This window comes from Pelophylax lessonae (assembly GCF_965119305.1).
Source record: "Pelophylax lessonae genome assembly, chromosome: 1".
Classification (NCBI taxonomy): Eukaryota; Metazoa; Chordata; class Amphibia; order Anura; family Ranidae; genus Pelophylax; species Pelophylax lessonae.
This window is the reverse complement of record NC_138768.1, coordinates 62459467-62485266: the sequence shown is the minus strand read 5'-3', so window position 1 is coordinate 62485266 and position 25800 is coordinate 62459467. Positions and strand designations below refer to the sequence as shown.

Below are 25800 nucleotides of genomic sequence, written 5' to 3'. Positions count from 1 at the left end.
GCAGTCTTAAAGGGTTATTTAACCTTTTTACTAAAAATTAAAAGAAGAACTAACTTACTGCACCCTCCCCACACCCCCATTCCCAGCTGCACTTACCTCCTTCCTTGATTAGTTTCTGCTGCCAATACTACCCTATGTAGCAGTCTGGGCACTTGAAAAATGCACAGAGGCTGTGTAGCATCATAATGGCGGGTATTGGCCAGCACCATCCTGAAAGAAAGTAAGGTACAGAAGAGCGCAGCTTTCAAATGCCAGGACTGCTATGTCGGTGAAAGATAATCATCTAAGGATGACCAGGAGGATGGGGAGGGTGTTGTGAGTCCGCTCACCTTACGTGTTTTGTGAAATGGTGAACTAACCTTTTAAGGCCTATGTTGATGGAACTTTTCACATCAGATAGCTTGTGCATTCCCATACAAATCTATCTCAGAACTGTCCTAAACGAATGCCATTATCACAAGCCCAAAATCCACTGACATAGGGCCTTATATAATTTCAGGAACTAACAAGAAAAAAAATAGTATTGCTTGGATTCTGCATTGATCAAGTCATGTTACTGGGGTGCTGTCTAGAAATTGGGTATCTACGAGACAAGAGAAATTCCCCCAGGGGTTTATTAGCTGCGATGTATTAAATCAAACTAATATTGATAAAAATGTGTATTTTATTAACAAGTCATAATTCATAAAAGGCTTGATGCCACATAAAAAATTTGACTCTGGTTACAAAATTAAAGAATCGTCCAACAGTTTGGAACATAAATGCATGGCAGTTATAATAGAGCTACCAGGCAATGAAGTACCCCAACACGTTTCAACCTAATACAGTCGTGGTCTTCTTCAGGGGGTTATTTCATGAGAGACGAAAACAACAAATTCCAACCAGAAGTATCAATCAAGCAATTCCCCATGGAGGCTTATGAGGGATCACGGTTGTGACATTGGGGAAAGGAGAGAGGTCCAAAAACTGGGAGGGCAGCCACCCACAAGTCGGCTGAAGTGTGCTTCACTAAAATTAAGTGAAGACAATAAATTGTCTCTGTTTTAGCAACCTTGGAGACATCCTGTTCTTACCCTGGGGCCCAGGAATGTACTGGGGTTTATTGGGTATCTAGGAGTGGTACTCAAACGTTCCTAAATTCCTAATGTCATTGGAGGGTTTAATCCCTAAATTAGTTAGTTCAAAAGACCATGCTATATATGTTGGGCCTTTAAATTTCCCTCCAATGAATACATACATATTTTTTTTAAAACGTACAAAAACATATCTTTATTTAAGTGATTACATTCATCGAATGGAAACATATCATCATGTAGGGGGATAAAATCTACCACTTATCTCTGATTCAGGAGGAGGCATGGAATCTTGAGAATGGAGATCCTTTCAAATGGTAACATGGAGGTCAACTCGTTTTGCGGACAAAGCCGGTTCATCAGTACATTGAATCTCTCATGCAGATATAATTGTTCACTACCAGAAGTAGTGGTGGCTGCAGTATTTGCAGAGAAGTGTGAAATACCTTTTTTTTTTTTGGAACTCCACAGGGTAGATTTAAAAACTGGGATTAGGGCCACCTTCTAAGCTTCTCTATTGATCAGAAGGACCGATAGGGAGGTCAGACTCTGGGCTCATGAATTTTATTGAAATATTTTCCTTAATAGCCACAATAGACATACATCTCCTTTTTGTTTCAATAATGCCTTTACATACCTACATATTACCTTGTAAAAGTAGCAGTGACATCATTTATGTGCTGTCCATAGCCTGTGCAGAGAGCAGAGCTGTGGGAGGGACCAAACAGACTCCACCCACTACAGGCTGCCTGCAGAAAACTACAGGAGGGGCGGAGACAAGACCAGTCACCCTGCACAAGGAGAGAGCAGCAGTAAGGGGTCTTTATTACAGAAAGATCCTGCACAGGGGGGAAATTTTACACTAGAATACTGTGCAGATCTGGAAGGAATACAAAAAGCACACCAAGGTATATGGAAGAATACACATACACTTTCCTTGTATTTAGAAAATATTTGCTATTTCTAAAAATTCTACTTTGAGTTTCATATTTACCTATTGCTCCTTAACCACTTCCTGCCCAGCCTATTGTCAATTGATGGCTGGACAGAACATTCATCGTTCTGGGTGGACGTCATATGATGTCCTCCCGAAAAATGGCTCATGTGCGGCTGAGGGGACGTGCTGTGGCGCGATCTGTCACTTGCTGTGTCCATTGGACACAGCCAATGACTGATCATTGTACCAGATTGCTATTGGTACCATGTAATCGCTGTAACCAAGAACAGCAGATCACATGACAATTGTTAATAATGGATGGCTTCCTATCATGCCATCCTTTGTGTTGCTAGCTGTGACAGGTCACAGTGATCACATGGTACAGACAGGGCCAATCACAGCCCATCTGTACTATGTGATTAACTTTGGCCAATTACAGCTAATCACAACAATACACACTGAATGAATCAGTTTCATTCAGTAAAAATGATTGGTTATAACAATAAAATTCACTGCTATAAGCAATCATAGTTTGTAAAAAAAAAAAAAAGAAATTCTTATCACTTCACCAGAGTATTACAGTGTTACTATAATGTTGCTCTGATCACAGAGGGTTAAACAATTAAAAAAAAAAAAATGTAATAAAAAAAATATTAAAAATGTTTTTTTTTTTTTTTTTATATACTGTCACCAGTCAGTGTCCCTGATCACCCCCACCACAGTTATATCATAATGCAAATGTTTATTCAATGATCTTGTTTTTATTCCCCTGGGTGGTGGGACAGCACTGTGTATGATTAATGTAGCGTACTATTGATGTGATTTTACTCTTTTTTTTATATATTTTTTTAATAAATGTAATATTTAGCCCAATAATATTAAGCCTCTTTTGCCATTGTTTAACTGCTTTTTCATCTTAAGTGGATTTAGTGTTGTGCTACCAAATCGCAGTACATTCCCACATCCCAATGAGTATGAGAAGAATTGCAAAGAAAAAAATAATTTTGGACTTTATAGGCACTGATAATTAAAAAATGGATATTTTATTAGTCAATGGTTAAAATTGGTTAAACCAAAACAAAAGAATTGGGGGGGGGGGGGGGGGAACAGTATGCACAGATTATAGAAGCGCAATGCCTCAATAGGCATATATGGAATAACCACACATATGATACATGATGAATTTACATGACATATTGCAAGAGTAAATAGTACATCACATCTAGTAGGCCTCATAGACGATGACAAGAGGTTTTGTTCAATCGTCCCTGAATTCTTTTGTTTTGGTTTAACCAATTTTAACCATTGACTAATAAAATATCCATTTTTTAATCTTACCCAGGGGCTTTACCCGCAGGATTAGGATGACCTTTTTTTTTTTTTATATGATGGCGCTGTACTGAACTGGTAAAAGTATGTTAAAAAAAAAAAAAATGTGAAAAAACTATTTATTTAATTTTCTTCATTTTCCAAAAAATTATGACAAAAAATGACAACTTGCCATGCCTTTTACTAAATACCTTGAACTGTCTACTTTCCTAAAAGGGGTCATTTAGGGGGGTATTTGCACTGTCCTGGCATTTTTGGGCCTCAAGAAATGAGATAGGCTGTCAGTACATCAGGACTGGTCGATTTTCAGATGTACAGTATATACCATAGTTTGTGGACTCTATAACTTTCCTACAGACTAAATAATATACACTGATTTGGGTTATTTTCACCAAAGAAAAGTAGCAAAATACATTTTGGCCTAAATGTATGAAGAAAGATCATTTATTTGCAAAATTGTATAACAGAAACGATAAAAAAATGTGTTTTTTTTTCCAAAATGTCAGACTTCTTTTTGTTTTATTAGCGTGATTAAATACCACCAAAAGAAAGCTCTATTTGTGTGCAAAAATTATAAAAATTTCATATGGGTACAGTGTTGCACGATCGTGCAATTGACAGCTAAAAGCTAAAAATTGGCCTGGGCAGTAAGGGAGTAAATGTGCCCTGTAATAAAGTGGTAAAGGGTTGCCAGGGAAGCATTTGCCACCCAAATGACATGGGGAGACCCTCTACCCCAGGTAATGTTTTTGTTTGTTTTTTACATGTAGCCTGTTGTTTTGGACAATAGGAGTGAAAAAAGTGTGAAAACAACACCTTGCACTTTAGGCTTTTTTGGGTATTTTACTGTTCTTTGACATTTTTTAATGCATACAAGTAAAGCACAAAAAATGAGGAAAAATAGCAAAAGAAGATAAACTGCAGCTAAAGGGGGTAGCAGTTGGGTTGAAAAAGCACAAGGAAGATCAGAAGGCAAAGCCAAAATGAACCATTCTGGAGGCTGTAGAGCATCCTGATAGTGAGCAGGCATTGGTCGGCACTGGCAAGTGACTGTATTGACCAACGGGAATTGCTCTGAGCAAGAAATTAGGGTGCAGAAGAGCACAGCTTTCAAATGCCTGGGCCGACACATTAGTAGATAGTGTATTTTCTCTAGACCAGAGGTGTCCAACCTGCGGCCCAAGGGCCACATGTCACCCAGAACGGCTATGAATGCTGCCCAACACAAAATCATATACTTACTTAAAATATTAGATTTTTTTGGAATTTTTTTGTACAAATGCATTTACACTTTGCAAACACATGAGGCAAAAAAAAAAAAAAAATTGACAATGTCTTTACTGGAATTTTTTAAGCTTTATCTTCCCAAAGAAAAATATCCTATTCTTCACAATCACGCCTTATTCATGTAATCAGTTTTCAGCAGCGCCTATATATGTGTGAGCAACTATTTGCAAGTTTCAAAATGTCAGATGAGCACCTTGAGAATTCATTTACAATTGCTACTACATCCATCAAACCAGATAGTGATGCGTTATTTTATCAAAACCAGTGACAAATATCGCTCTAGCTTTATGTTGCCCTCTTTTTCTTTTATGATAAAAAATATTGCAAAAATGAAGTTTTATTTCTCAGATAGGTACCTTATCTATATCAGTGATCATTAAAGTATAGTAGTATAGTCATATATATATATATAGTATAGTAGTATACTCAAAAAACCCCCCCAAAAAAAACAAAACAAACCCTGCAAGACAAAGGCATAATGATCTAGTATGCATCGCATACTAGCTCATTATGAAATACTTAACTTAAAACGAAGCCCCGACATGGATCCCCAGACACCGCTGTGGGAGCAGACACGATCCCTCGGCGTCTCTCCCGGGTTCGGCGGCTCCGACGCCGTAAGTGGACGGAGCCGCAATGACGTCACTCCCGCGCATGCGCGTGGGGAATTAACTTTCCGGCAACTTCCCGGCAAGGAACTCTGAAGGTCCGCCGGACCTTCAGAGCGCATGCGCCGCTAACGTCAGCGGCTGCATGCAGTGCAAATATCTCCTAAACCGTGCAGGTTTAGGAGATATTAATTGTACCTACAGGTAAGCCTTATTATAGGCTTACCTGTAGGTAAAAGTCAACAAAATGACTATACTACCGCTGTAACTTGTGATCTGCCTGACTTTTTCCCGCTCATCGACTATCCTTATTGTTTTTGTATTTTATGTGTGGCCCAAGACAATTCCTCTTCAAATGGGGCCCAAGAGAGTCAAAAGGTTGGACTACACTGCTTTAGACTGTTTTACAACAGGTTTACAACAGCCATTAGCAGACTTTGGCTTAATGAAGGTTAGCTTCTAACTGAGATCAATAGGATTTTTAATACATCTGGTTTTTGTTAAATTTGTCTTAGGCCCCTTTCACACAGGCAATCCGATCAGGTCCGCCTGTCTGTTTTTCAGGCGGACCCGATTGGACCGCCTTCAGTCTCTTCCATGGAGCGATCCTGTCCACCAAAAGCAGACGGCTAAGGGATCTATTACCCATCCGTCTGGGGGATCGGATGGCATTAGATGGCCAGGTAGTTTGTTTCCATCTGATTGTCCCATAGATAAGAGCCGGCTGTGTCTGTGTCAGCTCTGTATAGAGGTGCCCGTGTGAAAGGGGCCTTAAGCTTGTTGTGTTGCTTTTTTTCAAGGGAGTTGCAGTCTGGTCCATGGTTTATTAAAGTTGTATCCTTCTCTGCTTGTGTTAATTGCTCCTAAAGCTGAGCTGTGTTCTAGTGGGGGTTTATATGAAGTGCCTCACCATTTCTGGCTATCCACTACAAACATAAGATTTAAATCTGTTATTAACTTGCAGATTTTGGGGAAATGAGAGTGGCGCTGTGTTAAATACGGTTTACACACACATCGCCACGCAGTTTGGGGCTCAACATACCTCATGTCCCTTTGGGTGATTTGTCCAGCAGCCCTCCAAATAGCTAAATGTGACCATAAAAATGGCCAGTCATTGACTTTATTGGAAATTCAATTTGAATCCCAACACAAAAACATCTCAAATTATATGGATTTTTTGATAGTATGGTAACCTCTCCTTATATAATATATGGTCAGTTTAAATTGCCTAGGTTTTTGACAGGCTTACATAAAGTTTTCCTATTTTCCACCAGCTCAACACACTAGGGCCTTATTTGTTGGCAGGTAAGATGTTGACCCTTGCCACACTTGGCTGACAGGAGGTCTTTCATTCCAGGAGACATCAACTGTGTGATCCTGAGTAACCACGCCTGCCAACAAGTGGCATGGGTATATGCCTAGGCACAGAGCACTCCCACATGCGGAAGGATAACAAGAGATGGAGCTGGAGTGGGTTGGGCGAGGTAAGCATTGACAGTTCTTTATTTCAGTGGAACTTAAGCTGGCCAAAGATGGATAGAATTTCAAGTTCAAGCCTACCATGTCTTACAAGTTCTGTTTCACAATGAAGGTTTCAAGGAGATAGTTGGGGTGCAAAAGCTGGCTCTCCAGTTCTGTATGTCTTTGTAATACAGTATTGAACCTTAAAGTGTGTAGCACCCTCAGTGGGAACATTCCACAGAATCTCCATGAAGAGAGGGTGTTCCCTCTGTCCACTGGAGCCCTTCGTATTTTTGGGGTTGTTGATTGCAGCTCCTTTGGAAATGTATTTGTTGTTGGCAGATCCTTACCTCTACTCCTGAACTCATTTTTCTCTCAACCAGAGTGTTTTTGGCTATTGCCGTTCATCTTGGGATCATTTTGATCTATATCCCGTGGCCCTACAGGAGAATATGTGACCAACCTATTTCGTAATGACCTGGATGTCTGTATCTGGGACTTTGTCCAGTTAATCTTATATATGGTTCTTTTGGAGGAAGCATTTCGTGGATTTTTTCTTTTCCCCCCTCCCCCCTTTTGAGTTGGGAATTTTCCCTGATGAAGAACAGAACTAGAAGTTCATACCATGTTTGAAACGCGTTGGGGCTTCCCTCTACGAAGGGGTCTTGCAACTTTGTGTGTTTATTGTTAATATGTGTGGGAGCTCTCTCTCTTTGCTCCACTATAATTTTAATCATATTGTGATTATTATGTATATCATTGAATAAAATTAAGGATTTTATACATATTATTTTTTTTCTTCATTTATAAAATCCCACATAGAGGAGAAATTTCTTTTATTCCAGTCTCTGTTACCTCCCCCTGGAACTGGCTGGATGGTTCTAGAACTCAGAGGGTGAGGGGCAGAGATTAGGCCTGAAAAATGTATGGAGTCTCACCCAATCCCTGAGTGAGGACAGCCCAGAGGTTTGGGAGATAGACCATACATTTTCTGGAGCCTGGCAGCAGTGAAGCAATGTCCAAGGTCCAGTCACTTGGAGGAGACCCCTCTGCTGGGGGGCTCTGCCCCAGGGGCAGAAGGAAGGAGCCAGAATAAGAGAGAGAGAGATGAGAAGCAGCTGAAGCCATCCTGGGAGCCTGTAATGTTCCGGTACCTTTGGTACCCTAAATTACACCTTCCACAAGTGTATGCGCCCCACCATTTACTTTTGGAAAGGTGCACATACACCTTTAAGACTGGAGCTGTCATCACCCAGCGCCGGACTAGATGGCTATTTAAAGCGCCGGTTCTCACTCACATGTGTTCGTTCAAACACCCTTACCTGGATGCTAACCTTGCTTGAAACTTCCATGCTTGCAAGCTTACTTCGCTGACGGAACCTCGCTGCGCTGATCCCTGTATCCCGCTACTGGATCATCCGCCTCTCCTGAACCACCCTTCGGCTGTATCGCTAATAGTGCTAAGTACCCCGCAGGGGAATTCTCTATAAACTTATACTAAGCTTACACTATCTAGCTCTGCATAGTAAAGACTGTTTATCACATCTGCATAACTAGATTGCTAGCTCTTGAGACTACTGCTACTTTTCTGCACTGGGTTGATCTCTTTTGTATGTCCACCTGCTATTCTATCATCTGCTATCATACAACATTGCTAAACCTTCCTGCATCCATCTGCTACTGTCTCACCTTCAAGTGTCTATCACCTACCACCTCCACTCAACCTATCCCTCAACCTTCATCATTGTGTTACCACATACATAAAGTCACTCTAGGAACCAGCTTGCTAATTGTGTGTATTTACTGGCTGAAATAAGACCTTCCACACATGATGAGTCATTGAGGTTGGGAATGGTATCTCAGCATATCTCTTACATGACTACTGACGTGGAACTATTTCTGCAGCTGAAAATCCACACCATATAAGAAACGCAGAAGCGTTACAGATTGAACAAACCAAAAAATGGATTCAGCAGAAATAACCACTCAGGTGACACAATTAAAACAGCAAGTATCTGCGTTAATACACGCACTTGCTGAATTAAAAGAAGATAATCAGGCTCTGTCGCAGCAGGTAATTAGACTGACACAACTTACCTCTGCTCAGTCCCCTGAACCCAAGATAAATCCCCCTTTGGTATTTACAGGCGATCGCAAAAAATTTCGCGAATTTAAAAACGCATGTGAGTTACTTTTTTTGCTAAAACCTCGTACCTACCTTACTGATCACATTAAGGTTTGTACTATTATTTCTTACCTATCAAACGATCCTCGAGCCTGGGCAGATTCTCTTTTTGAGAAAAAGGACCAGCTTCTCAACTCCTATGCCTTGTTCCTGGCAGAGCTCACTAGCCTATATGATGACCCCAATAGGCAGAGTACTGCTGATCTTCAGTTAAGATCCTTGAAACAAGGAAGGAGGCCTGTAGAAGACTTTGTCGCAGAGTTCAAGAGATGGACCCTTGATTCAGAATGGAATGATGCATCTCTGAAAACCCAATTTAGGCTTGGCCTATCAGAAGCCGTTAAGGACGAGCTCGCCCGAGCGGATCTGCCAAAAACCCTGGATGCACTAATACAACTCAGTATTACCATAGATAGAAGACTACGAGAAAGAAAGGCTGAAAAGATGGGAATGCCATTATCCGTTTCCTCTCGGAGTCTGGCCGTTGACCCCGTTCCTATGGAGATAGGAACCATACGCCCACCGCTATCAACTATGGAAAAAGCCAAAAGACGAAATGAAAATCTCTGCTTGTACTGTGCATCCCCGGATCACAAGATAAACGTCTTTCCCCTAGTCAACAAAAAGAAGGGTGAGTGTTCACATGTCTCCCTAGGAGGATTGACAACTTCATTCACTAACCCCTACATTTCTGTTTTTTTGACATTACAGTGGGACCAGAACAGGATTACTACTAAGGCCATGATTGACACAGGATCTTGTGGAAATTATATGGATATATGTTTTGCTGCTTTAAATAAAATTCCTATTATTTCTAAACTCAAACCTGTCTCAGTAAGTCTTATTACCGGTGTTCCGTTATCCTCTGGTCCGATCACCGATCAGACACAAGCACTTCTAGTCACTATTAACGAGTCTCATAGGGAGACTTCTACCTTCGATTTAATACCTTCACCCCACTTTCCCATTGTGTTGGGACTTCCCTGGTTGCACACACACCAACCAACCATAGATTGGAAGAAACGGTCCTTGACCTTCCCTTCTTGTTATTGCGAGGAAACGTGTAACCTCCCGTTTTCTGGGAAGATTCTGTCTGTGGTGACAGATGAGATTGCACCACTATGTTATCAGGATCTTTCTGAGGTTTTTCTTGAGAAAAATGCTCAAGCATTACCTCCTCATCGAGACTATGATTGTAGCATTGATCTACTCCCAAATAGCAAATTGCCGTTCGGTCATGTTTATCCTCTTTCACAGGATGAACTTGCCCACCTCAAAACCTATTTGGATGAGAACTTGGAAAAAGGTTTTATTAGACCTTCCACTTCTTCCACAGCAGCAGGACTCTTTTTTGTTCGCAATAAAGATTCAAGTCTCAGACCTATCATCGACTACAGGAAATTGAATGCCATCACAATAAAAGATCGCTATCCTCTACCGCTTATCCCTGAGCTCATTGAGCAGGTGCGTGGAGCTACCTATTTTTCAAAATTAGACCTGAAAGGAGCATACAATCTCATTCGAATCCGTGATGGACACGAGTGGAAGACTGCATTCAGAACTAGATACGGATTGTTCGAATATCTTGTGATGCCATTCGGCCTATGCAATGCCCCTGCAGTTTTCCAACGATTTATAAACGATATTTTTAAAGACTTACTAGATGTCTGTGTTGTGGTATATCTGGACGATATACTTATATATTCACGGACTCTGTCTGAACACATAAGACATGTAAGACTTGTATTATCGAGATTGCTTGCACATAATCTTTATGTGAAGCTGAAGAAATGCTTGTTCCATAAAGATGAAGTACTCTTTCTAGGCTACATCATATCCAAAACAGGAATCGAGATGGACATGAGTAAAATATCCTGCATTCAGGATTGGCCTACACCAACTACACGCAAGGCGCTACAGCGATTCCTGGGATTTTCAAATTTCTACAGGAAGTTCATAAAAAACTTTTCTGCTATTGTGAGACCCCTCACACAGCTCACTAGCATAAAAATACCATTTAAATGGTCAGAAGAAGCAAATAAGGCTTTCCACTTGTTAAAGACAAGGTTTACTTCCGCTCCCATATTACGCCATCCAGACCCATCCCTCCAATACATTCTGGAGGTAGATGCGTCAAACATGGCAGTAGGAGCAATACTCTCCCAACGACCTACCCACACTTCACCACTTCATCCAGTCGCTTTTTTTTCTAAATCCCTGAGCAGTCCCGAGATAAATTACCCCGTGGGTGAAAAGGAACTGCTTGCTATAAAATTGGCTCTGGAGAATTGGCGACATTTACTCGAAGGCACCCAATTACCAATAATTATATACACGGACCATAAAAACCTCCAATATCTTCAGACTAGCAAAACTCTCTCACATTGACAGGTACGATGGTCACTATTCTTTCTAAGGTTTAACTTCCTAGTGACCTACACACCTGCAGATAAGAACAAAAAGGCGGATGCACTATCACGACTAACTGAAGAAAACTACTTTGAAATCCCTTCCGTTCCTATAATACCTCACAAACGCATTATTGGAGTTGTCCGTTCCTTAAAGGAAGAGGTTCTGCATGGTATAAGTTTGGATTCACCCCCACCACAACTAAATACTGATGCAGAAGGCTTCCTCTACTACAACGACAAACTTTACATACCACCTACCCTACGCACCAAGATCTTGGAATTATCGCATGATGTGCCTATGGCAGGACATATGGGTATGACAAAGACTTTCAATTTGATTTCTCGACAATTCTGGTGGCCTGACATGAAAACATCTATACAAAAATTCGTCTCTTCATGCAATGTCTGTGCCAGGTCCAAAATTGACACTACGAGACCATCCGGTCTACTATGCAGTCTACCAATACCCCAAACTCCATGGGAGGTTTTGTCATTGGACTTCATCGTAGAATTGCCTCCTTCCAAAGGATTTAATACCATCTTGGTGTCAGTGGACCATCTGACAAAGATGGCACATTTCATTGCTATTCGCAGACTACCTTCGTCCAAACAAACGGCAGAACTCCTGATGAAACATGTCTTCAGATTACACGGTATCCCAAAAACTCTTCTGTCTGACCGTGGATCCCAATTTATTTCTAAATTCTGGCAAGAACTATGTCACATACTACGGATTGAGCGGAAGCTCACTTCTCCTTACCATCCGCAGACCAACGGACAGACTGAAAGAGTCAACCAATGCATCGAGCAGTATTTACGTTGTTACACTTCTTACCAACAGGATGATTGGTTGGATCTTCTCCCCCTGGCAGAATTTGCCTACAACAACGCAACTCACAGTACAACCAAGCAGAGTCCGTTCTACTTGAACTATGGGTTCCATCCCTCTATTCTCCCTCCACGCATCCTTCCTTCAAATAACCCAGTAGCCTCAGACTATCTTACCCAAATAAAGGATTCTCTGGGTTTACTAAATACTACCATTGCACACGCTCACAGTCAACAAAAGAAGTACTATGATCTTCGTAGAAGACCTTCTCCACAGTATACTATCGGGGACCTCGTTTGGCTCTCAACAAAAAACTTGAGACTGAAGATCCCTAGCAAAAGCTTGGACCTCTGTTCTTGGGACCTTTCCCAATCAAGAAACTTATTGGAAAAGCTGCAGTGCAGCTTACATTGCCAATGGACCTAAAAATCCATCCCATTTTCCATGTGTCGCTACTAAAACCCCATGTTCCGGACCAAGGAATAAGGCCTAATATTCCACCTCCCCCTCCTGTACAAGTTGAAGGTGGAGAAGAATACGAGATAAAAGAGATTCTGGATTCTCGTATCTACAGAAGAAGACTTCAGTACTTGGTTAGATGGAAGAACTATGGGCCCCAAGACGACACCTGGCTAAACACCTCTGACATACATGCCCCTAGATTAATCCGCAATTTTCATGCGAGATACCCAGACAAACCAGCGCCAGAGGCCTTCAGGAGCAGGCCTTAAGGGGGGGGTATTGTAATGTTCCGGTACCTTTGGTACCCTAAATTACACTTTCCACAAGTGTATGCGCCCCACCATTTACTTTTGGAAAGGTGCGCATACACCTTTAAGACTGGAGCTGTCATCACCCAGCGCCGGACTAGATGGCTATTTAAAGCGCCGGTTCTCACTCACATGTGTTCGTTCAAACACCCTTACCTGGATGCTAACCTTGCTTGAAGCTTCCATGCTTGCAAGCTTACTTCGCTGACGGAACCTCACTGCGCTGATCCCTGTATCCCGCTACTGGATCATCCGCCTCTCCTGAACCACCCTTCGGCTGTATCGCTAATAGCGCTAAGTACCCCGCAGGGGGATTCTCTATAAGCTTATACTAAGCTTACACTATCTAGCTCTGCATAGTAAAGACTGTTTATCACATCTGCATAACTAGATTGCTAGCTCTTGAGACTACTGCTACTTTTCTGCACTGGGTTGATCTCTTTTGTATGTCCACCTGCTATTCTATCATCTGCTATCATACAACATTGCTAAACCTTCCTGCATCCATCTGCTACTGTCTCACCTTCAAGTGTCTATCACCTACCACCTCCACTCAACCTATCCCTCAACCTTCATCATTGTGTTACCACATACATAAAGTCACTCTAGGAACCAGCTTGCTAATTGTGTGTATTTACTGGCTGAAATAAGACCTTCCACACATGATGAGTCATTGAGGTTGGGAATGGTATCTCAGCATATCTCTTACATGACTACTGACGTGGAACTATTTCTGCAGCTGAAAATCCACACCATATAAGAAACGCAGAAGCGTTACAGAGCCAAGGTTGGGACCTGTTCAGCAGGAGGTGTGTTCAGCAGTCGATTGAGCTTCAGGATTCACCAAAGGGACTGAGTGAGTTGCTTTAACCACTACAGCCCAGAGCCTGAAAGAGGAGAGGCAGCAAGGTGCAATATCCTGCTTGCTCGCTACAAAGGGACAGCTTAGAGCCAATTTAAGCCTGTGAAGCCACCCTACACCTCTTGCTTGGGGATCTGAGGAACAACCAGGTGCGGTAGTATTTTATACAAAAAAAAAGAGCATCTACATTCAGTCTTTGCTACCAGTTGAGCTGACCTGTTTATCCTATAGGGGTTGATTTACTAAAACTGGAGAGTGCAAAATCTAAGTGCAGCTGTGCATGGTAGCCAGACAGCTTCCAACTTCAGCTTGTTCAAGTAAGCTTTGATAAAAAGCCTGGAAGCTGATTGGTTTCTAGGCACAGCTGCGCCAGGTTTTGCACTCTCCAGTTTTAGTAAATCAATCTCACAGTGGCTTTTAGCAGCTAGTATCAAGTCCCCAAGTTGCATTCAAGTTACCGTTCCAGGCATTCCATGCTTTCCCTTACCTATCTAGGTGTATCCTCTAATAAACTAAAAACAAAACACCCTAAACTGGGTCTTTACTGAGTGCTGAATATTTCCTGTTGTCTGGCTATGCATGTGATGGAAGACCCAAAAATCCAGTGGCCCTTACCACTACAAGCATGTCTGGGCAACATATGAAAAAAAAAACATATTCAGTACATCTCTGCAATAGAGAAAAGATTGTTTCTCTTAGGTCACTTATAGAACAGCGATATGGCTTCTCGTCTGTCACCCTGCTTTTTGCTGCAGGCGTTTATAGGGCTTTTTTGAGGACATGTTTGGAGTCAGGCATGACATCTGAACTTCTGTGTAGGGGTATATATACACACACATGTATGTATATATACACATACACATATATAGGTGTGAAAGTAGCAGAACACTATGCTTACGCTAATGAAATAATTAACAGGCATATGGCTCCGCTCCTATCACACCTATATATGTGTATGTGTATAAATACATATAAGTGTGTATGTATATATACCCCCTATACAGAAGTTCAGATGTTTTGCCTGCCTCCAAAGACCCACAAAAAATGCCCAAAAAAACGCCTGCGCCAAAAAAAAAACGCCCAGGTGTGTTATTGCAGGCTTTTTTTGGGGCATTTTTTGTGGGTCTTTGGAGGCAGGCAAAACATCTGAACTTCTGTATAGGGGTATAGGGGTATATATACACACACACTTATATGTATTTATACACATACACACATATAGGTGTGAAAGGAGAGAAGCCATATGGGTGTTAATTATTTCATTCATTAGCGCAAGTATAGTGTTCTGCTACTTTCACACCTATATATGTGTGTGTGTATATATACCCCTACACAGAAGTTCTGATGTTATGCCTGCCTCCAATAACCCCCCAAAAATGCCCAAAAAAACGCTTGCTACAAAACCGGCAAGGTGTGAAAATAGCAGAGCCATATCCCTGTTCTATATTAACTCTTATACAAATGATCTTTTTTTTCTGGTTCTGGACATGCTACAGAGCTGAAACTTCACAGGTACACTTTGTAGACCCCCTCCAGACACTAAATCCAAAGAAATCTCATTTTTTTTTTCAATAATTTTTTCAATAATTGGCTCTCTATCAAAAATGAAAATTTTTTGTGATTAATAGTCTCTGGGGCATGACCCAGAACCCTAGGCACTTTTTAGGGGCATTTATTGGGTTTTAGGGCTTCAAAATTTTTTTGATTAGTTCGGGTCCCATTGATTTCAATGGGGTTCTGAAATCCGGGCCGAACTTTTGGGAAGTTCGGGTGTTCTAGTCGAACCGAACTTTTGAAAAGTTCGATCATCCCTACTTCCCGCCCCCTTCCCCTGGGAGAAGACAATGGCCCGGCAGGAGGGATTCCTGCATGAACACTGTCTGTCAGTGAATTTCTTTCCTGCAACCCGTGGAAATGTGCTCGGTGTATGGCTGGCCTAAGATAATGAAAAACCTTTGGGGAAAAAAGTTAGTGAAATGACTTATCTTACCTGTGAGTGCCACCACCCACAGCTTCTAGGCCAGGGTGTCATGACAATCCTTCTGGTGAGATCCTGGGGAACGTTGACCACCCCAAATATTAAGAGCAGATGCCTTAGCATGGTACAGAAGTGTCGTCTCTTGAGACTTGGGGAACTCAACATTCACCGGAATTTTACTGTAAGGATGGTGACATCATCCTCTGCACTTGGATAAATAAGCAAACCTTACTTTGTAGCGCAATGTCTGCTTTATGGTTAAGGGGTCAAGAGATGAAAGGAGGCTCTTTTTTTTCTTTAATAAAAGCCCCACACAAAGAACTACCAGACACCTAATTATTGACACTTGAACTAAACAAAAAACATTCCCATGCCTTAAAAAGTGTGATAGATCAAGTACAGTAAGACGATGGTCCAACTACCATAACCACTCAAAGCTGAGCTGGGGACAACTCTATCCACAAAGACGACAGCTCCAAGCTTTTTAAAAATAGCATTATTACTTGTTAACCTGAAATCTGCGCCTTCACAATGACCATGTATATTTTATTTGCTCTCCCCCCACCCCCCTGCTAGTTTGGCATCGGCCTGGCTCTCTTGCTGTGTTGTTACCCCTCTAAACCAATTATCCATGTCCCTTTGACTAATGACGTTGGGCTGTCCCATTAATCTCTGACATATTTTCACTGGCAAATAGATGATTCTCAAGTCTTAAATAATATTACCAAGGAAGTTCTAACACTACCATGATGGATGACAAGCAGGTCATTACAGAAAACATTGCAGGGATAAACATGCTAAAATACATCAACTAACATAATAGCAACATGCAGCCGGATAACAATGTTATCGGGCCCAATTGTGACGAATCCTACAATGTAATCTGCATTTATGGGCTACATGTCAGGGCTACATGTAAATGAATGAATGAATAATTTGCTTAGATAAACAACATTTCAAAACAAATGTATATTGATCACTGGAATTGTATTGTTATTGCTGGTTTATATGCTTGGGAGGGGCGTAGGATTATTTCAGTCTTGGAATGTTCAAATAAAAACATTTCTTAAAGTGTATATCAGGGCAAAATAAAAAAAAAAAGACTCTGCAAGCACAGAGAAATGCCTGTTGATCTCCTAGAAATGCAGTATGCTTCTAAAATACAGATTTTCTAATAAATGTAGCACTGCCCCCTAGAGGAGTGCTGAAGATTACACTTTAAGGATTCCCCTGGGTTACCCGTAGCAACTACTTGCAGAAAACTTAACACTTTAAGTTCTTGGCTCAGTCAAAGATCAGCCCAGGGGATGTTGTTTTTGTGGTTTTATTTAAATTGGGATAGGAGAAGGGATGAGTGGGATACTCCAACTGTCAACTATTCACAATGCTTAGGACTCTTAACTTAAGAATGCGGCAAGGCCGCTGCTTCATCCTGCCACTTGAATGAAGATGAGATAAGTGTTTCTAAAGTATTTCTCTTCAGGGTACTTCCCTAGTACCCCCTTTCTCTCCTGTGCTAGCTGACACCTGTCCACTGACTGCTCTACCCGGAGTGGTCCCCTTCCTGGCAGACCCCTGGGCCAGATCACCTGTACTCATGATATTGTTTTTCCAGAGTCTCCCTGTGCCCCAACTCCTTAGTCAGCTTTCCTGGACCTCTGGGTTCAGCTTCACACCACCGGTACACCAGGCCGACTGCCTGTGACCACCATCAACCGCTGCAGAAGAGGAGGCAGCTGCCACCTTCCTTCTGGGACTTTTCACCATAGACCTCTACCTCATGTGCCCCTGGCTTTTTTATACCCTATCCCATAAAGCACCACTGTCTGTGCCAACCCTCTGGGACAGTACCAAAAGCCTGTGTACCATTGGTCAGGTTTCCTTCAGCATCCAGGGCCGTCTTTAACACAGGGCAAAAGGTTGCAGCTGCCCTGGGCCCAGTCATTGTTATGGGGCCCAAAGCAGCTGCCCCTTGAGCCCGCACTGTCTGCAAATAGCTGATAAGTGGATTCGGGAGGGCCCAAGAAAATATTTGCCCAGGGTCCAATCAATATTAAAGATGGCGTGCTTCCCCATTGGATCAGCTGAGGACATTCCCTGAGACCAAATGAATACACACTGGGCACACTCAGCAGACCTTACTACAAATCCAGATCACTGATAAGCAGAGTGCACATATGTTTTGCCTGCTGCTCTTCTGATAAGCAGACAGAGCCAAAACTACACTCCCTGACTAGCACCTAAATAGGAGGGTGCTACATAAATAAGTGGTGTCAGCCCTGCCCAGGTATCTTTTGCTAAACTCTAAGACCTTTTCCCCTGTGCTTTTTCCCACCACATAGAGACTACCTTTTCTCTAGTCCCAAGGTAAGAACTGGAAGAAAGAGCTAATTAGACTCCTTAAGATGAAACAGTAACTATAGAGAGGACACATGATAGCTTTAAACATCTGACATGACTAACAGATATTTTTTTGTAATTATCAAACAGATAAAACAAAACACTTGCGAACAAAATGACTATGCTAAGGCTGGCCATAGATGAATCATTTTTTTCAGTGAGCTGATAGATAAATAAATGAACAGATTTCCCTATCCACACAAGCGAGGCAGATGAAGGAATCTTTCCTGTTGTGCCATTGTAATCTGACAGCTGACCCTGCTCCCCCTGTAGGTAGGTGCCTACAAGGGGTTAATGCTTTTCTGCTATGCTGACTTATGTTCTGCAGCTATGTGTCTCAAGCTGTGCTGTTTCTCCTATCTGTGCTCACGTCTTTGAGTTTACTGAGCCAGCTAGGTGCAAATTGTTACAATGTAGATGTGTGGTGAATCTGAGGATAGATGTGGGGTGAATCTTACTTACCTTTTTCCCTGGTCAGTGCGCATGCGCACTGACCGGGGAAAAGCTCGGGAAAGCTCGTACACGTTCAGGTATTCCCGGGCAGACGGCGCATGCGCAGTGACGTGTTGGCGCTGGGCGGCGCCATTTTTAAATGTAAGGCGGAAAGGTAAGTGAGACTCCTCTGCAGCCCCTGCCTCTCCTCAGTAGAGGCAGTGCTGCGGGCATGGTACAGAAGATTCTCCTGTACCATGCCCGCAGCACTGCATCTCCTGTACCATCTCCTGTACCATGCCTGTACCATCTGTGCCATATCTGTGCCATGCCTGTACCATCTGTGCCATATCTGTGCCATGCCTGTACCATCTGTGCCATGCCTGTACCATCTTCTGTGCCTTGCCTGTACCATCTCCTGTGCCATGCCTGAACCATCTCCTGTGCCATGCCTGTACCATCTCCTGTGCCATGCCTGAACCATCGCCTGTACCATCTCCTGTACCATGCCAACAGCCCCTGCACCATGCCCACAGCCCCTGGTTTGGGTCTCGTGGTGGTCCAGTTGAGTGAGTAGCTGCTGCATTTCCCACCCTAGGCTTATACTCGAGTCAATAAGTTTTCCCAGTTTTTTGTGGTAAAATTAGGTGCCTCGGCTTATATTCGGGTCGGCTTATACTCAAGTATATAGGGTAATTATCTAGATTTTCCTGCCAGTTTTCCAGACCTCAACATAAAAAGGGCTCAATTAGCTGCTGAGAAACACTACCAAGATGTAGGCTGTTACTCTGCTGGTCTATGCCCCCACCTGGGCACCCAGTCGGGGTTCCCTGATGGGCTGGAAACCTGAGGACTGTATGAACTCTTAACTGCCATCTGTAAACTTTTTTTTGTCTTTATAGACTTAGGGCTCTTTCACACGGGCGGTCCGATCAGATCCGCCTGTCAGTTTTTTAGGCGGATCTGATCGGATCCTCCATGTATCCCTATGGGGCAGCGGATGTCAGCGGAGACCCCTCCGCTGACACCCGCTGCCATCCGTATCCGATCCTGTCCATGAAATCCAGACGGATGGAAACCCTATTTTCCATCCGTCCTGGGGATCGGATTGGATCGGATGAGAGCGGACAGGCGGTCCGCTCTCATCCGATCCCCCATAGAGAGCAGCGGGGGCTGAGACACCTCCCTCTCCGCTCTGCAAGCGGAGACGGAGCTGTCATCCGCCGGCTCAGCGGGGATCGCGGATCAATCCCCGCTGAGCAGCACGGATCCGCCTACGGAGGCGGACCGTGTGAAAGAGGCCTTAGGCCGGCAATACATGGAGGAACCGTCTGAGATTCAAACTGTTAATGGACATGCTAAATGTACCAAGTTGATCGTTTAACTTGGGTACAACCAGCCTACTGGATTTGCTTCTTATTATCTCAATCGGCTGCTATAACCACTAGCGATAATCACTGTCTTCTCCCGGTGGGACGGCTTCCCTGACCCTCCCCGCCCCCCCACAGGGAAAGGACAATGGCTGATTCCCCTGTCAGCACTGCTTGAGTTGATGGGGGAATCGTGCAAATTTCTTATCTGCAACCCAGAGCGCACTGTGTCTGTCTGGCCTTACTGCCTTGTGGATTATTTACCTTAATGGACACCTGCCCTAAAGGACAATGGACTTCGCTGTTATTCAAATATAAATACCCTATTTGCACTAGAAAATCTCTGTACAGGAATGTGTGTGAGAAAATGCTTTACAATAACTGTTCCTGTATGTTTGCCTTTCTTCAGTAAAGTTACCATTAACTGTTAATTGCCTCGTCTGAAGCCCCCAAAGAGGTCTAGGCAAGGCATATCTAAAGAAAAGGGCTTGCAACACAATGACATTTGTCAAGCCATCAGTATTCTCATGAACATTCATTATAAAATCTATTAGTGTATACGCACAGCCACTGTTCCCCATACAACATCCAAGTGGGTGCATGCCTGCACAGATGTCACATTAGGGCCAGCAACTACGCTATATTGCCAAAAGTATTGGGACGCTTGCCTTTACACACACATGAACTTTAATGGCATTCCAGTCTTAGTCTGTAGGGTTCAATATTGAGTTCGCCCATCCTTTGCAGCTTTAAAAGCTTCAACTCTTCTGGGAAGGCTGTCCACAAGGTTTAGGAGTGTGTCTATGGGAATTTGACCATTCTTCCAGAAGCGCATTTGTGAGGTCAGGCACTGATGCGGAAAAGAAGGCCTGGCTCGCAATCTCCACTCTAATTCATCCCCAAGGTGTTCTATCGGGTTTGAGGTCAGGACTCTGTGCAGGCCAGTCAAGTTCTTCCACCCCAAACTTTCTCATCCATGTCTTTATGGACCTTGCTTTGTGCACTGACGAGCAGTCATGTTGGAACAGGAAGGGGCCATAAAGTTGGGAGCATGAAATTGTCCAAAATGTCTTGGTATGCTGATGCCTTAAGAGTTCCCTTCACTGAAACTAACGGGCCAAGCCCAACCCCAACCCCAACAGCCCAACCCCAACCCCTGCAAAGCAACTCCACACCAAACTCCCCCCTCTACCAAAAGATTTGGGCCAGTGGACTGTCCACAAGGTTTAGCAGTGTGCCTATGGGAGTGTTTGACCGTTCTTCCAGACGTGCATTTGTGAGGTCAGGCACTGGTGTTGGACGAAAAGGCCTGGCTCCCAGTCTCTGCTCGAATTCATCCTAAAGGTGTTCCATCAGGTTAAGGTCAGGAGCCTGTGTCGGCCAGTCAAGTTCCTCCACCCCAAACTCCCTCATTAATGTCTTTATGAACCTTGCTTTGTGCACTGGCCCAAATCATTTGGTAGAGGGGGTATTATGGTGTGGGGCTGTGTTAAAGGGGTTGGACTTGGCCCCTTAGTTCCAGTGAAGGGAACTCTTAAGGCATCAACATACCAAGACATTTAGGACAATTTAATTCTCCTGACTTTGTGGTAACAGTTTGGGGATGGCCCCTTCCTGTTCCAACATGACTGCGCACCAGTGCACAAAGCAAGGTCCATAAAGACATGGATGAGCAAGATTGGGGTGGAGGAACTTGACTGGCCTGCACAGAGTCCTGACCTCAACCCGATAAAACACCTTTGGGATGAATTAGAGAGGAGACTGCGAGCCAATCCTTCTCGTCCACATCAATGCCTGACCTCACAAATGTGCTTCTGGAAGAATGGTCAAACATTCCCATAGACACACTCCTAAACCTCGTGGACAGCCTTCCCAGAAAAGTTGAAGCTGTTATATCTGCAAAGTGTGGGCCAACTCAATATTGAACCCTATGGACTAAGACTGGGATGCCATTAAACTTCATGTGCGTGTAAAGGCAGGCGTCCCAATACTTTTGACAATGTAGTGTATCCATATCCAGGCAGCTGCTGTGTCCCAATAGACATGTATCAGACTGCCTGCATGGGAATGCACAAAACACTTGTGTATCCCATGCAGGCACGGATGATCCTTCGCACAGGTGTACAGATAGGTGTGAATGAGGTCTAAATGGACCTGTTGCTTTCCGGTAAAAGAAAAAAGAAAACAGAGCAGCCATTGCAATACAAAGTCTTCTCCGAGCGCACTAATCAGGTCTGTAGACTTCCTCATGTGATTTAGCATAAAGCCATTAGTGATTCAGAATTCCTTATTAGATTTTCGGAATAGATAAGATTCTGATGCGTGTGATACACGTAGGGGATATATTCTTAAATCAATTTAACAGCTGCAACAAGAGAAGGCCGGGGCCCGGGCTCCTCGTAATCAGTTGTTCGGTGGCAGGTGCATGTCAGGGGGCATGCCTTTCAGCAGGACCACAGGCCTACCCAGATCATTGCCAATTAATCATGCAGTAAAATACATTTGACAGCTCAGAGAAAAATCTCATCGTAATTTTCTCATTCACCGACTTGCACATTGCTCAGCTTTGAAGAGCCCGTCATTACATCTTACGCTTAGGAAGAAGAACGCATGAATAGAGTTCTTCAAATAAAGGATGATTTTAAAGGCACAAGGGCATATTACAGCATATCTTCTTAACCATGCATTAATTTTCTTTTTTAGCCCCCCCCCCCCTTTATTCTCACCTGGTGATCCTGTCGGTAACACATTTCCCCATCTTGGGGTGGCGTTTGCAGACAGGTGCAGATTCCTCTCTGTCCTGTAGGTGGCACCAGTGACAAGGTCATCTAAAGCCCAGGGTGAGCATGCCAAACTACGCCCGCCTTCAAGATGTATGAGCATTATGTGTCAGAAAAAAATCCCCCTCCCCCAAACAATAAGCACTAATCTGCATTTTTATCACCTAAGTATAACCCCCCCCCCAGTGCAAATCCACCCCTCAAAAAAGTCACCCCCCCCAGCCCAAATCTTCTACCATGCAAATTTCCATCCTGAGTACAAATCTCTCCCCCCCCACTTCAAATCCCCCCTCCTAGCAAAATACACCCCCCCCCCCCAAATTTCCCCTCCTAGCACAACCCCCCCAAGCAAAAATGTCCCCTTCTAGCACAATTCTCTTCACCATGTCATCTCTTCTAGCACAAACCCCCAAAATCCCCCCTCCTAATACAAATCCTCTTTCCCTATCCCTCTTCCAACACGCAGACAGGTGCAGATTTCCCTCTGTCCTGTAGGTGGCACCAGTGACAAGATCATCTAAAGCCCAGGGCGGGCATGCCAAACTGCTCCTTGCCTTCAAGATATATGAGCATTATGTGTCAGCAAAAATCCCCCTCCCCCCAAAAAAATAAGCACTAATCTGCATTTTTATCCCGTAAGTATAAATCTCCCCAGTGCAAATACACCCCTGCTGAAATCCCCCCTCCCAGCACAAATCTTTGCCCCTTTCCCCCAAATCTCCCCAACACAAATGCCCCTCCTCAAAAAGTCACCCCCACAGCACAAATCTTCTACAAATCCCCCCCCCGACTCCAAATCCCCCCTCCTAGCACAAATCCACCTCCCCAAATTTCCCCTCCTAGCACAACCCCCCCCCCCAAGAAAAAATGTCCCCTCCTAGCAAAATTCTCCTCCCACTTCACAATATCGCCTCTTCTAGCACAAGCCCCTAAAATCCCCCCTTCTAGCACAAATCCTCTTTCCCTATCCCCCCTTCCAACAACACAGATCCCCTTAAATCAGCACTCCTACCAATTCTTACCCCCTGCAGACCCCCCAATTGCCTTTCCCAGCACAAATTCCCTCCCCCTCAATCTCCTTGCAGCGCCTCCTCCACCTCACATGAAACCACAGTGCCCATCCCTTGTTCCAACCCTGGGATGAAGTGGAGTCTGTTAGGAGAATTGTCCACCTAAGGACTCCATCAGTATCTTAGAGGAGCCAGCTGTGTGATTGGAAGCTACAACCTCTGGAGATCTCCGGCGGCCATGTTGGTGTGCGATGTTAGAAAATAGGGTACCTGCATCATTTAGGCATGCCTGGAGCGAATGATAGGTCAGGGACAGAGACCCTGCTGGTGAGGGAAAATGAATAGCGAGGGTTCCTGACGAGTAAGGTCCAAACAGAGACAATGCCGCCAAAAGGATTCCTGCTATCCGGTCCAGTGACATGGGGCTTTTCCCGGTAGCACTAGAGTGCCGTTCCAGTACATAGCCAACCTCCGCTTCTCCAGTGGAAGCCGTGCTCCGGTAATACAGGCCCAAGCCTGGAAACACAATAGTTTATTTTTTATCAATTAACAAAATGGAAAGTAAATGAAAAGAAGAGAAACCCAAATCAAATCAATATTTGGTTTTGCCACCCTTTGCCTTCCTAGGTACACTTGCACACAGTTTTTGAAGGAACTCGACAGTAGACATGTGCGATTTGTTTTGTTCCTATTCATAAATATTTGGACACATTTTTCATTATTCGGAGATTCGGATATATCCGAATACCCAAACTGCAGTATAAATTAAGTTTACCAAATGCTCCGAATAACTAAACGAAATTTGTCTGAATTTCTGAAATTCAAATCAAATTTTACATCGAATTCTAGCCTAATTCGAACAGTAAACATATTTCTGAAATCAAAGACTGTGCGTTATTAGAGTACCATTTCGAAATAATGCTGTTTTTGTTAAGCCAAAGATAATTTAAAGAGTCATTGTAATCATTTGATGAAGATTTTTCTTTTGTTTGCTCACTTTACCACATTCAAATCGAAAAAAATAAATAAATCCAAAGTTTTCGATTCGACAGATTCAAAATTTATCGATTCGAACATTTTGAAACAAAAACATTGGTAAATTTGAACAAAATTTTAAAAAGACATTAAACGAATTACAATTATGAATTCCGAATATGAATTCCGAATACGAATCCCGAATACGAATTGAACGAATCAACTGAACTTATTGAAACTAAATACTTAGATTAACGAATCTAAACAAAATGAAACAAAACAATTTTTTTCATCATGCACATGTCTACTTGATGGGTAGGTTGTTCCAAACATGTTGAAGAACTAACCACAGATCTATGGATGTCGGCTACCTTAAATCCTTCTGTCTCTTCATGTAATCCCACACAGACTCCACGATGTGGAGATCAGGGCTCTGTGGGGGCCAAACCATCACTTCCAGAACTCCTTGTTCTTATTTACCCTGAAGATAGTTATTAATGGCATTGACTGTATGTTTGGGGTCATTGTCCTTCTGCAATTTGGGACTAATCACACACCTGAGGGTATGGAATGATGGATAAGTATCTGCCTGTATTTCTCAGCATTGAGGACACCATTGATCATCATGACCAAATCTCCAACTCCATTTGCAGAAATGCAACCCCAAACTTGCAAGGAACCTCCACCATGCTTCACGGTTGCCTGCAGAGACCCATTATTGTACCGCTCTGCAGCCCTTCACCAAACTGCCTCTTGCTACAGCCAAATATTTCACATTTTGACTCATCAGTCCAGGGCACCTGCCGCCGTTTTTCTGCACCCCAGTTCCTATGTTTTCCTGTATAGGATGTGGAAACAAGGTTAAGCAACTAAACTATGCACAAAATCATAGGACAGTTCCTATGATTTTGTGCATAGTTTAGTTGCTTAACCTTGTTTCCACATCCTATACAGGAAAACATAGGAACTGAGGTGCAGAAAAAAAGCAGCAGATGCTCTGGACTGATGAGCCAAAATTAGCATGCGGCAGCCCGTAATATTTTGATTTTGGTTTTCTATTTTTGAGTTTGGTTTAATAATTCACGTTAGTTGTTTTAACACTT

The 25800-nt window shown here is 43.2% G+C and overlaps 1 long non-coding RNA gene across 1 annotated transcript in view; it reads right to left on the bottom strand.

Moving 5' to 3' along the window:
- Nucleotides 1-1351: 1351 nt before the first annotated feature.
- The window catches only part of LOC309545020, a 425302-nt gene continuing 400853 nt past the window's right edge, over nucleotides 1352-25800 (bottom strand). The window contains exon 3 of the long non-coding RNA XR_014224868.1: nucleotides 1352-1470. This is a non-coding gene — a long non-coding RNA (uncharacterized lncRNA). The remainder of the gene's footprint in view (nucleotides 1471-25800) is intronic.